Source organism: Brienomyrus brachyistius, unplaced genomic scaffold (assembly GCF_023856365.1).
Source record: "Brienomyrus brachyistius isolate T26 unplaced genomic scaffold, BBRACH_0.4 scaffold42, whole genome shotgun sequence".
Lineage (NCBI taxonomy): Eukaryota > Metazoa > Chordata > Actinopteri > Osteoglossiformes > Mormyridae > Brienomyrus > Brienomyrus brachyistius.
In genome coordinates, this window is record NW_026042317.1 from 1,423,802 (window position 1) to 1,437,529 (window position 13,728).

At 47.1% G+C, this 13,728-nt stretch overlaps 1 pseudogene; it reads right to left on the minus strand.

Moving 5' to 3' along the window:
- Window positions 1–678: 678 nt before the first annotated feature.
- The window catches only part of LOC125722823 (NACHT, LRR and PYD domains-containing protein 12-like), a 164,518-nt pseudogene continuing 151,468 nt past the window's right edge, over window positions 679–13,728 (minus strand).

The window sequence follows — 13,728 nt, forward strand, 5'->3', positions numbered from 1 at the left end:
GTACACGTGAGAAGTGGAACGAAAATCATACATGATTCCAAACATTTTTTACAAATAAATAACAATAATAGCAAATAGCAAAGTGGGGTGTGCGTAATTATTCAGCCCCCTTTGGTCTGAGTGCAGTCAGTTGCCCATAGACATTGCCTGATGAGTGCTAATGACTAAATAGAGTGCACCTGTGTGCAATCTAATGTCAGTACAAATACAGCTGCTCTGTGACGGCCTCAGAGGTTGTCTAAGAGAATATTGGGAGCAACAACATCATGAAGTCCAAAGAACATACCAGACAGGTCAGGGATAAAGTTATTGAGAAATTTAAAGCAGGCTTAGGCTACAAAAAGATTTCCAAAGCCTTGAACATCCCACGGAGCACTGTTCAAGCGATCATTCAGAAATGGAAGGAGTATGGCACAACTGTAAACCTACCAAGACAAGGCCGTCCACCTAAACTCACAGGCCGAACAAGGAGAGCGCTGATCAGAAATGCAGCCAAGAGGCCCATGGTGACTCTGGACGAGCTGCAGAGATCTACAGCTCAGGTGGGGGAATCTGTCCATAGGACAACTATTAGTCGTGCACTGCACAAAGTTGGCCTTTATGGAAGAGAGGACAAAATGTGGAAAAGTTCAAGAGGGCTGAATACTTTTGCAAACCACTGTATGTCATTGCCCAGAGTTACTTGGATTTGCTGGAAACTTGACTGTGACACAAACACAATAACCTGTAGCAGGACTTGTAGTCTTTCAGGCACTCTGCCCCAGATTTTTAATTACTTTGACTTTATATCTGAATCCGAATGTGGCCATTAGCAATGTCATATATATATATATATATGTATATATTCAGGACACTAATTGTCACACTGCCTTTATTGTTATTTATTCTATCCTACTGCCTTTATTGGCCCTACTACTCCATTTCGTTGTGCTCATACACAATGACAGTAAAGTTGACTTTGACTTATGAAGTGAGAAGGCCATGGATAGAGAAGTTGTGCTAATGCTAACTGTGACTACGGCGGTCAGATTTATTGGACCCAGCTGATGGGTTCCACAAGTCCCCACGTGATCTGAGCCACAGGTACAGCTAAACTGTCTGACAACAAGCCAGTGAAGTCAAACAGCCTGCAGGGCCAGTCACCCCATCTGGGCGCAGGAGCCCAAAACAGGACAAAGGCTTTTGTTTTCTGACTTTGACTCACAATTGGGCAAATAGTGATAAATCAGCCGCCCCCTGAGAGTTGCCCCAAAACACATCATTTTAGTTCACTGTCTTTCACACGTTGTTCTGTTGATCATGTCCCCAAGTGGGAAGCCAGACTTTCGCAGAATGGCAGCTGCTCACTGTAACATGCATTAAGAGACTGAAAAGTGCAGGTGAACATCTTGCCTGGACGCTGGCCACTGCGATGGTGTACATGAATAGGGTGAATGGAATGATATATGTGGACTTTCATGGAATATAAACTGTGAATCGCCCATCTATCCAGCAAACCCCACTATAACAGTAATACCACCCAGTCCACCCGCCTGCATCCTGAAATATCACCTGAAATATCAGGCGAAACATCAACACAAGCAGATAGCTTCCATATTAATGCAATGGGAGCAGAAACAGCTGTGGGCTGGCCCCCCATCCTGGGTTGTTCCCTGCCTCGTGCCCATTGCTTCCGGGATAGGCTCCGGACCCCCCGCGACCCAGTAAGCGGTTTGGACAATGGATGGATGGATGGATGGATATATATATATATACATACATACATATATATATATATATATATATATATATATATATTAGGCAGTCACATAAACTTTTAAAATGATCTCCATGTTGATTTAAACCTATGATATTATGTCTGTCAAACTGTTTGCCCTTAACCGTTTCAAAATCTCTCCTAAAGTCATCCCAGTATTGGCAGTATTTTCAATATACTCATGTATTTTTTGACATGACCACTAGCTCACCTCATATAGCTAATCAGTACCTCAGTGACTTTATAAAACTAGTTTAATTAATTAATTAATTGAACTGGTCGTGAAATTTAACAAATACATGAAATGGCCGAGGTGAACCTGAGGAGAGGTTTAGGAACCATATTGGTGTTCATCTAGCCATCCAACAAGATATCAGTAACTTTTTGGAGAACATAAGAAATTCCTTTTAGTTTTTTTGTTTTACTCATAATTTGCACATGTTCTAATATTAAATTTTCTTTTTCATACTGAGAAAATATAAATTTACTACCCAGATAAATAGCTTTAAACATTTCCTATGACTCCCTAAGACTTTTGCACAGTACTGTATATATCTCAGGATTCCTAATGAAACAGGATTTATGTGATTTTTTTCTGGTAATTGGTAATCACCTACACTACTTGATGATGATCAGGTGCTTCTCTGTTGTACTAACGTGCCTTATTAAGATTTTATGTTATTTATGTTTACTTAGTTAATATATGATTAATTAGATTATATCATTATCTTTACTAAGTTACCTCAGGACCGCTGTAGGTTTTGAGTTAATAAACTGTCTGCCGTCTGCCGCCCCCTGCTGGCCAAAGGCTGCTGCGCTCAGTGAGCAGAGAGCGCGGATTAAGTCTGTTACTCAGTTACGTTCTGGGCAGCGCGGAACCGGGACATTAATGGGATAGAATAGGAAGCCTTTATTGTCAGTGTACAGGTAGCAAATACAATATATAGATAGAAATATAAAATATACATATAGAGGGGAGGGGAAAAGCTCCCCCCACTCATCAGGCTTAGATTTCATTACATTTTATTTTATTCAGAATCAGAATTCACTCCATTGGTACAACTGCATGTACTATGAATTTGTTTAGGCAGTTTTGGTGCATTTACAGACAACATAGAACATAAGTCAGAGAAAAACAGTCATTCTACATGTTTGTTCAGCTTACAGAACCCAATTATTAACATACATCACACTTCAGACAGAGTAAAAAGGGTTATACTGGTTATAAAGCAGAGATTCTACCTTTTTGCCACGGAGAAGCAGCGACATGTGAGACTCTGATACGGTAAAAATGATTCCTCCAGCACACAGTGAGCTATCCCAGCATGCACAGTGACACTGAGGAGTTTCTATAAACCTCAAACCCTGGATAGAGGGACTCAGTGAATGAGGAGGTGAATCTGTGCAGGGGGGTCAGTCCATCAGAGGAGACTCTGTAGAAGGACAGAGTACCAGCCCCCCAGTCCAGATACACTCCTACTCTGCGGGGACCTGAGGGCTTTATGGGTATGGCAGTGTGTTTATTATTGTGATAGACAGAGTAACTGTCAGGAGAGCAGCGCAGCATCCATGACTTGTTATTGTATCCAAGCCCACAGTCACTCCCTCCTTTCCTCCTGATCCCTTTATAAGTCACTGCTATCCAGGCTGCAACTCCATCCCACTCAGCCTCCCAGTAACAGCGGCCAGTCAGACTCTCTCTGCACAGAACTTGGCTCCAGCTGTCAAATCTCTCTGGATGATCAGGATATGGCTGCTCTGCCCCCCCCATGTCACCTTCCTGTTCCCCCCTGACAGAGACACTTCTCTGTTTGCTGTGTTGGGGTCCAGCGTCAGCTGGCAGGAGTCTGTAGGCAGGAGGAAGAGCGATTGATCCCATGACGAAGCCCAGCATCTCCATCATTATCACTGTCACACCTCACACACTCACTCACACAGAACTCGCTCCAATACACACATTTTATTCCCAATATACTCATGTAGCCGCACGAGTCTGCGGCGCTCCGGCTGCCCCCTGCGCTGTGAGACACGCCGCGCTGAGAGACTCGCTGGGGCCGAACTGCACTTTAGCCTGCGCTCTATTATTCTGTACGATACATAAAATATAAAAAGTCAAATATGTGAAATACCTCAGGAAATGTTGGTCGCCCGCGCGACGCCGGTGGGAAGACGCGCCGAAATGACGCGCGTGTTAAACTAATAGGCTTAATTACAGGTAAATAAAATTACAAACAGCATTCATCAAACATATTAACCATAAAATTACACAACAAAGATTACCACTAAAAGTGAGTTTGTCTTTAGGTCACAATATGAACGTCTTTTAATCCACTTTGGACACACACCTCTCTCCAGCAGCGCGCCGATGCGACGCTCCCAACGCGGACGCATCTAGGCTGGTTCTCCGCAAAGCGCAGCACTCGCGTATTACACCGCGTATGCGTACATGGAAACGTTCATATTTCTCTGGTCAAGCTGTGTACTTTGCACATGCACACGTGCCCTATTTAAGTATTAGTAGTAATTCTGATATTCCCTGCACACGTACCACAGCCGCGATGTCTATGTATGTTTCCCTACGTTTTACAAATTCAGAGCGGCAGTTCACGGGGCTGCCAACTTTGATCAACTGGCTGGCGTGAGATTTTCAATTTGGGACAAGTCTGCACACATATGCATACGCATTTATATGTATGCAACAGTTTTATTACCTTGCAAATTGGCTGTAGGGTTTGCAAACTACCCCAATCCTCATCAAAATCATCTATGTTGGCATTTAAAGGCAAATTTGGAGTGCGGCAGGCGGTCGTCCGCGGAGGAGTAAAATGCATCATAAACGTCCACACAAACACGTCCGCTTGTAAGCGCGCAGAGAGGTATCAGTCTGGCCGCCACGTGTTTTCTGTGTTGATTCCGGCTTCGTCTGTGCACTTACATGAGGATAACAAGACGCATGCGCGACGTGCAGTGCTACCAGAAATTGGCGTGGCAGTATGGTCACGTTTTCTCACGGAACATTGTCTTTACTAACGGTACAGATAGTATTAAAGTAGCATCTGATTTTTTTAAGAATGAGTGTCCAGAAGAGCTGTATATTTTCACAGACAAGAAAAGAAATATTCCGATCACTATTGTGTCCTTCTTTGTACAGTGTCTTCAAAATTTAATGGCAGTATAAGTTTCTAAGAAAGCAGTGTCATGCGTACAAGGTACAATGAAATTCTAACCTGAAATTCTTACTTGCCTACTTTCATAAGCAGCATTATTTTTCATACAGTTCCATCCATCCATCGATTTTTCTGCCACTTATTTAATATATAACATATAATCTACTTGTGTGTGTGTGTGTGTGTGCGGTTATATATATATATATATATAACCGCACACACACACACACAAGTAGATTAGGATAAGCGGTTTGGAAAATGGATGGATGGATGGATATATATATATATATATATATATATATCCATCCATCCATTTTCCAAACCGCTTATCCTACTGGGCCGCGGGCGGTCCGGAGCCGATCCCGGAAGCAATGGGCACGAGGCAGGGAACAATCCAGGATGGGGGGCCAGCCCATCGCAGGGCACACTCACACACCAGTCACTCACACATGCACACCTATGGGCAATTTAGTAACTCCAACTAGCCTCAGCGTATCTTTGGACTGTGGGGGGAAACCAGAGTACCCGGAGGAAACCCCACAACGACATGGGGAGAACATGCAATCTTTGTCATTGTGTACTGGATATAAAATATCTTCAAACGGGATATTAAACAGTTCAATCTTGAGAAATAAATTAGCTATTTTAAACATAGAATAATTAACTGACTTACACTGGAACAGACCCAATACAGAAAAAAGTATTGCAATAATAACATCATGTAGCAAAATTTGTCAGAAGGTTTAGTAGTGACTTGGTGCGAATCGGAAGAGATGAAGAAAAGAAAATTATAAATGAGATTTACTGCTTTAACCTGCAAACCAGTCAGTCGTCTTACTGATACAGAAAATAATGTAGGAGGTGCCTTACAGAATAAATTGTATGATTATATATAAACATAAGGCAGAAGGAGCCTTTGTTAGATTGTGGCAAAAATGGCTTGAACAAGGTGAGCAGAACTCAGCCTATTTCTTTAGGCTAGAAAGTCAGCAAGCCTATCATCAAGCTAATCATGACTATGTATAGTTATTGCAGTCACTGGATGATTAAATAAAACCAGACAGTAGTAAATCTGCATATAGTTCACAGTACATGGTAAACAAAACAAGTCGGCTTGCAGCTCTAATCAAACAGTGTATGATAGAGCGCCATCTTGACTCCCTCCTCCTTCTACATTTAATGCCACAACCACATGCTCACAAGTGAGACTGGAAACGAAGGAACCGACCAAGATGGTTCTCGCACTGCCCCCCGGTGGACATGACCTTCAATCCTCCAGATAGATGTAAACTACGCACGCAAGTGCAGTCGTGTCGTGTGAAGTCATGGCCCTAAAGCACAGACTTAGGAGATGTTCAGTGTCACAGCCAGATTGGGTAAGACTGCAGGTGCCGTCTTAGGACAATATTAATGAATCTGAAAAAAAGTACAGTCAGCGAATGCACAAAAAGGGCAAATGTGAGGGAAGGAAGCCCCCCCCCCCCGAACCTCACTGCTCATAGACAGCTCACACAAGATAAGTGTCACGCGAAGCGTTCGGCGATAGCGGGCAGAGCGGGTAAGCAAGATGCAGGCAAGCGGAATACGGGGATTAACGAGGGTTTAATCAACAGACTGGGAGCAGGAGACATGTAACGCCGACTTACATCAATGACAGACAAAGCAAACTGGGGAGACCAGGACTTAAATACACGGAACAAGGCAGCAGGAAACAAGACACGACTGGGCACGATCAGGAAATCACACGTGGGTAATTAGGGGGCGTGGCACACACGAGGAGCGGACGAGCCGGGCATGACAGAACCCCCCCCCAAAGGCGCGCTACACCGGGCGCGCCAAGGAAGGGGGCGACGGACGGGACGAGGCAGAACAGGACCTGGAAAACAAGAACAGAATTAACGCACGACGGGGAAAAGGACCGAAGCACAAAACAAGGCAAGAGACAGAACATAGGACAGGAGCTGACAAAGGGCCGGGAAAGCGGAGAGACAGATCAGAAAGGGAGACACAGAGGGAACAGGCGGGACAAAAGGACCGGGAGTGAACGGAGGGAACGACGGGAAACCAGGAACAGAGCGGGGCAGAACAAAAGGACCAGGAACAGAGGACGGCGGGACAAAGGCAGGAGGAGGAACAAAAGCAGGCGGGACAGAGACTGGAAAGAAGGGAGAGAAGGAGGGGGAAGTAAGGGGAGCCCGTGGGAGCCCCAGCGGGCGACGGGAGGCAGCCGGAGGGGCCGCAGGCGGCCGGGAGGCCGGAGCCGGAGGGGACCACGGAGGGGCAGAGGAGACAGGGCGAGGGACCCGCGGAGGGGCCAGGGAGGGAGCAGGAGGGAGCACAAGGGAAGGGGACGAGGGAGCTGGAAGGGGCCAGGGCGAAGGTAAGGCGAGGGGGGGAGCCGCGGCAGGCGGCGACGTCCTCCGACGGGCCGCAGGTAGGGGCCCCGCAGGCGACCGAGGAGCCGCCGTCGGGAAACCCCCAGGCGACCGACCAGGCACCGGAGGGGGGAGCGAGTCAGGGCGACGAGGCACCGGAGAGGGACCCGCAGGCGACAGCCGACCCGGAGGGCCAGGACCCGCAGGCGCCAACCGAGCCCCAGCGCAGGCGAGGCAGGGCGAGCCAGGGGGCAGGGCGGGCGGGACCCCAGCCCTGCGTCTGTGTCCCCTCCCTTTACGGGACACAGACATGACCCCAGGTCGGGGTCGAGTTCGCCGGGGCAAGGGAGAAACTGTCACAGGGGGAGAAGGGACAGGAGCGCGGTCAGGACTTGGAGCGCGGTCAGGAACAGGAGGTGGCTGCCGTGGGGGCGCCTGCCCGGGAGCTGCAGGTTGCTGCAGTGGGGGCGCCGGCCCGGGAGCTGCAGGTTGCTGCAGTGGGGGCGCTGGGACAGGAACAGGAGCGCGGTCAGGAACAGGAGCGCGGTCAGGAACAGGAGCGGGCTGCAGTGGGGGCGCCTGCCCGGGAGCTGCAGGTTGCTGCAGTGGGGGCGCCTGCCCGGGAGCTGCAGGTTGCTGCAGTGGGGGCGCCTGCCCGGGAGCTGCAGGTTGCTGCAGTGGGGGCGCCTGCCCGGGAGCTGCAGGTTGCTGCAGAGGGGGCGCCGGCCCGGGAGCTGCAGCAGGCAGCGAAGGCGGCTGCGCAGGCGGCGGCGACGGCGTAGGCGGCTGCGTAGGCGGCGGCAGCGGCGAAGGCGGCTGCACGGGTGCGGGGTCCGCCGGCAATGGCGGCTGCACGGGAGCGGGGTCCGCCGGCAATGGCGGCTGCACGGGAGCGGGGTCCGCCGGCAATGGCGGCTGCGCGGGAGCGGGGTCCGCCGGCAATGGCGGCTGTTCCAGCGCGGGGACCGACGCGCTCTGGAGCAGGATCAGCTGTCGGAGGTCCTCCGCCAAGCCCTCGAGTACTTCCGGACCAGAGGCGGGCGTAAACGCGTCAAAGCCTCGCCTCAAACGCGCAACAAGAGCCTCAATCCTCCGGTCTCCAGGGGCTGTCGGCCGTTCCATTACCCTTATGAATAAACCCTGGAGGGTAAAAAACTGGTTCGCCAGGGCAGCCGTCCTCCCTGGGAGAGGCGTGGTGTACGCCTCCGGGGTGGCTGCCACTGGACATGGGGCAGGATCGTCCGGTTCAGGCATGATGGAGGTGGCCCTAGCCGGCATGCGGGGCACACGCGAGATGGTGTCTCTACCCTTCCGGATTCCCCCCCAATTGTCCAGGCGTTCCGGCCGATAATGGTACTTCTCTAGGGGTGGTAGGAGGACTGGTCTTCTCCGGGCGTAGTCCACGAGAAGGAGGGGTGCCTCCTCCTCGTCCTCAGACGGGAGCCATAGCCTGGCTAGCGTGCAGGTTCCAAGCTGGATCTCCGGCTCCTTCTGAAGCTTTCTTGCCCGCTTGCTTTTCTTGCGGTCTGTCATTCTGTCACGCGAAGCGTTCGGCGATAGCGGGCAGAGCGGGTAAGCAAGATGCAGGCAAGCGGAATACGGGGATTAACGAGGGTTTAATCAACAGACTGGGAGCAGGAGACATGTAACGCCGACTTACATCAATGACAGACAAAGCAAACTGGGGAGACCAGGACTTAAATACACGGAACAAGGCAGCAGGAAACAAGACACGACTGGGCACGATCAGGAAATCACACGTGGGTAATTAGGGGGCGTGGCACACACGAGGAGCGGACGAGCCGGGCATGACAATAAGGATGCAGATAAAAGGTTTTGATGAGCTGTAAGTGATACCAAACGTTCCTGCTACCCAAACAAAGCGAGGGCAGTTTCCCAGCTTTCAGCATTACAGTGCATGATAACACCTAGGACAGGCTGGGCCCTTACCCCACCGCCCGCCGCTTACTTGGTTTGGATCCCCTGCTGTAGCTACAGTCCACACTAGGCAGTGAGGAGCAGCCCCAGTGTCAGCCATTCCTGCTCTGACTGACTTCAGGGGGAACAAAGTGCATCAAAGCCCACAGCTACTCTCTCTCATCTGACTCCAGTTGTGTGTCACCTACACACTGGGTCAGACAATGTGTTTAATACATTAAACTGATCTTTACTGAATAACAGGTCTGTGGCTGGAAAATCATTATTAATGACTGATTTTAATATCAAGATAAACCTTGATTTTTATGCTTTAAACTGAAATGGGGTCAAATGAAAACTATGCAGCAGCCCTGATCAAACCAGCTACTCCTACTTGCCCTTTATCAGTGAGACTAGAGCACTTAGGGAAGCAGGTGGAGCCGCCGCCGTATTTAATGGGTTTGAATTATTTTTACAAGTCAGGCACTACTTTCTGTCAGAAGGGTAATTATGAATCTGAATGAACAGAAATTACATGTGGAGTTCCTCAAGGGTCCGTTATTGGCAGTGGGCAGTGGTGGCTTAATGGTTGTTGGATTGAATCCCCGACCAGCAAGGCACCGCTGAGGGACCCTAAGCAAAGCACTGCTCTCAGGGCGCTGAATTAGCTGCCCCTTGCTATGTCACGATGTCACATATGGGTTAAATGCAGAGGACACATTTCGGTGTTGTACACTGTGTGCTGTGGTGTGTCAACACTGATCACCAATTAGAATTCTGAACCTGACCGAGCCTCTTTGTTCAACATCTACATGCTTCCATTTGCTCAGATTACGGAACACTATAAAATCTCTGGAACACTTAAGGCCATGTTGTTAGTAAAATTCACAACAAATAATAATCCATTGTTATGCATTATAATCATGGCTTTAAATATTTATCAAAAGGCATAACACATTATAGGCATGCTTATTATGCATAATGAATGATGTTTGAAGCTCTCTTCTTTAGTGCACTATAAATACCTTCATAATGCATTATAATGATCGGTATAAGCATTAGGGATGCTTTGTATTGCATTATGAAGGTATCTATAGTGCCTTATAGATGAGTGTGTCATAAAGCATTCATAAAGCGTTATAATCATGGGTATAATGTGTTATGCTTTTTATAAATATTTATAGCTGTGTTTATAATGCTTTATGAGTGCAGTATAATTAAGCAATAACATATAAGAAGATACTCCGGTATATCATGGCTGTGATTCAGTCAAAGGCACAAGGCTACAGGCCACCACAAAAAATAAAAAAAATAGTTCTCATAACATCAGTGCAACTGGGAGGGGCCATCGTGTCCAAACCGTCCGCATACCTGGATAATTCAGTCAATAACCAATATAGTTTTGTCTAATATTTCCGGTGGCAGCAGTAAAACAACTAGCCAGCTTATTATCGGAGTAACTTTGCATTGTAAATGAAAACCATGCCGCAGATTATGAGGCAGATTGCAAAGTTCAGTTATTGGCATCTTTAATAGCGTGATCATTAAAAGGACAGTTGGCAGCTTATAAAAACTTATTCTGGAACAAAAAAGAACAAATCCCACAAAACGGAATACATATGAACCTTTACTTTCACTGTCACCTATGTTAATTTTTTAAACTGGTGGAAACACAGGCAGGTTCTGAAAAGGCATCAAGTGACAACCAGCCCAGCACCGGCTCCATGTTGGTGGAAATGAGGCATCAGTACAGTGTTCCCAGGTCCAGCCCAAGGTCTGCTTAAGATCCACCCAACGGAAGCTGAAACCAGCCCAATAAGAGAGAGAGAGAAGGATTTCTCTGTAAACCAGATACGGAAAAGCTTGTTCATGTGTTTATTTCCAGCAGGCTAGACTATTGACTTTCACAGGTCTTGGTAATAAATCAGTCAGACAGCTGCAGCTCATCCAGGATGCTGCCACCAGAGTCCTCACTAACACCAAGGAAGTGGAGCATATCACACAGCTCCTTAATCACTGCACTGGCTTCCTGAGCATCACAGGATTAATAATTAAATATTACTTGTGTACAAGGCACTAAATGGCACTAACTTCCTTGAACCTTGTGAAGCATCCAGACCCCTGAAACTTTACTCAGTGTCCCAGAATGAAGACCAAGCAGGCTGAAGCAGCTTTTAGTGTCTATGCTCCCTGTCTGTGGAACAAGCTTCCTGAAGACCTGAGGTCTGCTAACACTGTCAGTTCATTATAATCAGGGATTAAAACGTTACTGTTGCTGCTTTGTTTCAATAAATTAAATTAGCAGGAGTTTAGTCATACGCTGCCTCTACAATCTCACTTCTTTTTAGTTAACTGTTTATTTGTGTTTTGGGCTTTTAGACTTTTTAAAATTGTTTTTTAAATTGACAATGAACGTGTTTGTAAGTCCCACACCAAAGTTCCGAAGTATCGAAAAAGTACCCCAGCTGCAATGATGCTTTTGGTACTGGAACTTCTGGTACTGGTACTCGACTGGAAGTTAATGGAAAAGGGAAAGAACCAAAAGTACCAAACCTGGTGCAGTGGAAAAGCACCCTGAATAAACTTGCCTTACTTAGCAATTGGACTTAAAGTCCACTGAGATAAAAAGCTCATGTAAATGTGAAAGACCAGGAGGCAGCGGGAGAGAGAAAGAGAAGCTCCACTGGCAGTAGAAAATGAAACACAATAAAACACACTCCACCTCATACAGGGAGAGAGAAGTGTATGTGTGAACAGACTCACAGTGTAAGAATTCTGCTCTGGTCCAGGGCACTAATACCGGTAGGACGGTGTCTTTGGTAACTAGAAGGAGACAGAGAGAAACAGGGATGTGAGTAAAAGGAATTTACTTGTGGGAGATGGACTTCACTCACTGTGGAGATAACAGCAGTAGGGTATTATCATTATGAGGGACAATAACAGGCATTTTAACAAACTGCAAATCATGGTAAGTTACACATAATACAGATTTTTGGTTTCTGTAATGTAGAAGAAACATGTTTCATGTGATCTGGGTTTTGCAGCCAGTAGAATGTGGAGCTCTTTCACCAGTTATCACAAAGATTTAAACTTATTGTAAACAAACTGACTTGGTCACACAAATGTGAGGCTGACTGTACTGCATACTCTCTCTGCACGGTCTACATCGGGGGGGGGGGGGGCAATTCTACCCGCAAAGTCCAGTGTGTACGCAGCTCTTTGGGGTAACCTTTAGGTCAGCTGTTCAACCCCAGGTGTGAGACCCTTCAGCCAATCAGTCCTCTAATTAGTAATCCAGCAAAAGCAGCCCTTTCTGGGTAAGACTGGCCAGCCCTGGTCTATATTAACATGAACAGACTAGAAAATGTATTAACCTGGTGATGGATCTCTGTCATTTTCATTCTGCAAAAATTCTCCAGTTGATCTTTCATCTCAGAAACCGCCTTCCTCAAATTCCCAAAATCAGATCTGGGACTGACAGAGATTCTGGGTCCAAATCCAGCCTCAGGAGTGACAGGAAGAGCCTGGTGCCTCTACAGACACACAGTCTGATTAAACAGCTTCATCAATACAAATGTGTATTGCAATCTAATTAACAGAACCATTAACATCTGACCAATGACAGACTAGTTGAAATACAAATGACAATATGCATTCATTTGAATACTCTGGTTTTCTTATTGCCAAAGTAGCTGTTCTGTTACCTGGAGGAAATGGATGTGATCCTCTGTGTGTGAAAGCTGCTCCAGCTCAGAGTGTCTCCTCTTCAGTTCATCAATCTCCTGCTTCAGTCTCTCCATGTCTCCTTCAGCCTGACTCACTGCAGCCTTCTCCTGATCTCTGATCAGCTTTGTCACCTCAGAGCGTCTTCTCTCAATGGAGCGGATCATCTCAGTGAAGATCCTCTTGCTGTCCTCCACTGCTGACTGTGCTGAGCTCTGTTGGTGACACAGGGAGCAGAGGACAGTAAATTACAATTGGCCCCTTTTGAGACTCCAGAGAGCCTCATTGTACAATAGAGATGTGAGCTGACAGGAGGTATAAAAACAGCACAGGGCTGAGGTTTGGAGCGACACCATGCTGGACGCCTCTGGTACTGAAACCCAGCCAGCACTGATTGGAAATGATCCCTCATTAAGCTCATACACTGTCAGCTGCAGGGATTTGGCAGAGACTGGTGGCTGTATGGGGCAGGTTGGTTGTCATCATTAGGTCTCAGTTTAATAGGTGACTTTTTTAGTGTTTATTTGCATTACACTGGGTTGTGAAAAGTTGCATTTTTCTCAAATGGGCATTTATGGTATTTTTTTAAATAAATAAGCTACTACTGCTGCAACACTTGGTTAAGCTCTGTAATCCAGCAACTTTATCCCACTGACCCAGAATAACCCAGAGCAGCATTAATTTGATAAATCCGCACAAGTCTGTAAATCTGCAATCTGTTGAATCTGAAAGAAGATTCAATATGATCACAAGCCAGCTGTTATCTTCTCCTCAGGTTCATACTCACAGT